The sequence below is a fragment of the Psammomys obesus genome, unplaced genomic scaffold (assembly GCF_907164565.1).
Source record: "Psammomys obesus unplaced genomic scaffold, mPsaObe1.curated_primary_1811, whole genome shotgun sequence".
NCBI lineage: Eukaryota > Metazoa > Chordata > Mammalia > Rodentia > Muridae > Psammomys > Psammomys obesus.
This window is the reverse complement of record NW_026596463.1, coordinates 3,326,951-3,330,678: the sequence shown is the minus strand read 5'-3', so window position 1 is coordinate 3,330,678 and position 3,728 is coordinate 3,326,951. Positions and strand designations below refer to the sequence as shown.

At 39.1% G+C, this 3,728-nt stretch overlaps 1 pseudogene; it reads right to left on the bottom strand.

The window, feature by feature from the left end:
- Positions 1 to 1,174: 1,174 nt before the first annotated feature.
- LOC129670015 (BUB3-interacting and GLEBS motif-containing protein ZNF207-like) lies at positions 1,175 to 2,329 on the bottom strand (annotated as a pseudogene).
- Positions 2,330 to 3,728: the final 1,399 nt, after the last annotated feature.

Genomic DNA, 3,728 nt, shown 5'->3' with positions numbered 1-3,728 from the left:
CAGCCATGACAGATTCTGCTGGCTACTTGGACAGTCACTCAAGATATCTCTATAATGTTGCAGCATCATCTTCAGCCTTCTAGCTCAGAACGTCAGACAGACTTTGCTGTGAAGCAGGTATATCAAGGACTTGCCTACCTTGTCCTTGGAAAGCTTGTCAGTCTACTTTCCTGCATCCAGTTTGTCCAGCATTCTGTCTGCAGTAAAAGGCATTCCTTGCCCAGTGGCTAGCTTGCCACATAGGAAGCCAACTTCTAAAAGAGAATTTTTTGATACTCATCACCTTCGAAGTCGAAAGGGGATACTGCCAGGAGCTGACATGTCTCATTGTCAAAAAATTAGTAAAACATCTTTAAATGTCAAATTATATAGATCTCCGAGGCTTCTGAAGACTGTCTGTCTGTAGTATATCTGAATTGCTTATTTCTAACTATATACTGCTGATAAGCTTAGAAAAAAAACCCGTGATTAACTAAACTAGTACCTAACAAAACCACAAGTTTGAATGAGTTTTAGTTTGCATTTCTTAATTATTTTAAACAGTTTGTGATAGTAGCTTTCAAAAGGACTAGAACTTCACATTGCATTTTTAAGAATTACGTAGGTACAATACCTTAGAGAGAGTTGATATATACTATGTTGTAACCAAAATATAACCTTAATTTTGCATCAGTATACAAAGGATCTATACTAATGTAACCAAGTATAACGTTAATTTTGTATCAATAAACAAAAATCTGTGAGTAGATTTAATAATCTACCCCTTGTCCCTATTGTTCCTATATTATTTTTATATCTCCCCCTTTTGTCTTAATAAAAAGGGAAGATTTTAACTCTAATACAGTAAAACTACTTAGAAAAATGAAGCAATTTTTGCCAAGCTTTCCACATATCCAGCAGGGGTATACTTGGCAGCCTTAGGATTAAGTATTTTAGTGTTCAAAGTTTTGTAAAATGTTCATGTTAGTCTCATATGAACTGAGCAATTTGACTGTCTTCAGCAGTCTGTTTGAGCAGAGCTAGAAGAAACATGGAGCAGTGTTTTCCAGTGGTTGGTGTTACACAGCCCAGGTGGATTTGTTGTTGAGGGACTCCTTGGAGAAGGAGAGAGCCATGCTCCAACCCCCAGCTTTAATTTTTAATGGAATTGGGACCCATAACGACCACTTGCCACTTATATCTGACCATGAGGTGGCGCTGGAGGCCTCATTGCTTGCTGCTGGGGGATGGTGGCATCATACCTCCAAGTGGTCCAGCCGGGAGATTACCGATTGAAGTCTGTCCTGGTTGAGGAAGATTACACTGATATTTAGGTAACTGTGCCCTTCTTTCCTGCAGTGATACATCCTCACCTGGATGGGTCAGCTCACTGGTGGTTGCTAAGTGCAGCAGGCTTACTTACTTGTTATTGAAGGCGCTGGTTTGGCTGCAGCACTGGTAGATTGTGTATAAGCAGGGAATGTAGGGTTGGAGGGTTCTGTAGTTGTTGTAGGAGTACTATTTAAGGGCTCGAAATCTGTACCGACAGGTCCCTGGACAGCTGCCTGAGCCTGCTAGGCACAGGGGAAAAGAGGCTTAGTAAGTGGAAGCTGTGGAGTAGGTGCTCTTGTTGTTGGTACAGGTGGCCTATTAGGAATACCTGGAGCAGAAGCAGTCTGTGCTCGAATCACTGGAGAAATTCCAGCACATGGAACAGGTGCAGGCAAACCGGTGGTATCAGAGGTGGTACTCCAGGCCCAGGTGACATCATTCCGCCCACTGGCATCACTGTTTTCACTACAAAATGACTGGGTATATTTTCTGTGTGGATGCAATCCAGGGAGCATGCCTGGCACCAGGAAAGGAACACTTGGCATCAAGGGAGTTATTCTTGGAGGCATTCCTGGTGCCCTGGAACTGGAGGCAGTCCTGGCTGAGCCATTGGTAGGCTATAACCTTGCTGTGGCTGGAAGGAAGTTGAAGCTGCAGATTCATCATCCTCAAATTCATTAGAGTCATGTTGTTGCTTCTTTTTTTTTTTTTTTTGACTCTCTTGTGTTTTCTGTTTAAGAAGTCGCTGTCTTTCATCCATATTCTTTTCTGGAATACCTTCCATGTCATAAATTTCCAACTCTGTGTCTGTCCTGCCAGGTATTGCATTTGGTACAGCATCTATGGTTTCCTTATGCACCTGCCATGAATAGCTAAACCACGTCCTGTGTACAATTTCTTATGACATCTATTGCATTTAAAATGTTTTGCTTTTTGGTGCTGTATTAGAGTCTCATCATCAAAATCTGTTACAATACCAGCACCACAGCTTCCGCTGCTTCTTCTTCTTGCAACCCATAACTGTGCTCTACAGACCAAGTAGAAAGGAGGTGAAAAGAACCTGGAAAACCCAGAATATCGCCCTCACCTCTGAACCAACCACCACCACCCTCTCCTGCAGGAAATTATCTATTTCTAATTACTTGTTGTAGTTGAATAAATACTGAAGTTAATTCTGAATCATCCAGAACAAGCTCAGCATTTTCAATATGTAAAACAACTCTTTCTGCATATTGCAAGTCAGTAACTATATTAAGAGATTCAGGAAAATCACATACTAACATGGGAATAGCATACAACTCTGAATTTTGAACTGAATCTTAAGGGCTCTAAGCCACTTTACTTAAATTTCCTGACTTATAACCTGACTTTCCTGATTTATTTGCATCAGTATAAAATGTAGGTGCTCCAGAAATTGGTGTCCCTTTTACTATATGAGGGAGAATCCAATTAGTTATTTTTATAAGTTTAAATCTCTTGCTTTTGGGATACCTGTTGTTAATTTTGCCCAAAAAAATTACTGCATGCTCTTTGCCAATGTTCATTTCATGCCCATAAAGAGGTAATTTTAGCATTAGTAAAAGGTACCACAATTTCTGCTGGGTGTAGTCCTGCTAATTGATGAAGTCTCATTTTTCCCTTCAGAATCAGTTCAGAAATCTTATCTACATAGGTCTTTAATTTTTTTCACTCTGTTTATGTGCTAAAAAAAAATCCCTTCTAAGACACTATAATCTCTCTGCAAAAGAATTACCAAGGGAGAATGAGTAGAAGGCAAAATAACCAGAATACAATCTAGCTTTGGATCCAAGCAATCCACAAGTGCATTCTGCAATTTCTTTTCTACCAGAGACGATTCTCTCTCAGCCTCAGATGATAATTTTCTGGGATTATTTAAATCCTTATCACCTTGTAAGGTTTTGAAATAAATTACTTAGCTCTTGACTAGTTAATCTAATTGTGGGCCATAGCCAGTTAATAACTCCCAGCAATTTTGAAAATCATTAAGAGTTTGTAATTGATCTCTCCTGATTTGTACTTTCTTTGGCCAATTTTTCTGTAAACCTATCTTATATCCTAGATAATCAATAAAATCTCCTCTTTGTATTTTTTCAGGAGGAATTTGTAATCTCCAGCAAGACAAAATTCTCCCTACTTAATTAACATTTTTTTCTAAGCTATCTGCATCTGAATCAACCAGTAAGATATTGTCCATAGAATGGTAAATTTTAGATTGAGGAAACTGTTTATGAATTATCTCTAATGGCTGTCGTACAAAATATTGGCATAAGGTAGGACTGCTTAACATTCCTTGTGCTAAGACATCCAGTGATATCTCTTTATAGGACCACTATTATTATAAGTTGGCTCTGAGAAAGCAAACCTTTCTCTATCATTCACATGCAAAGGGATTGTGA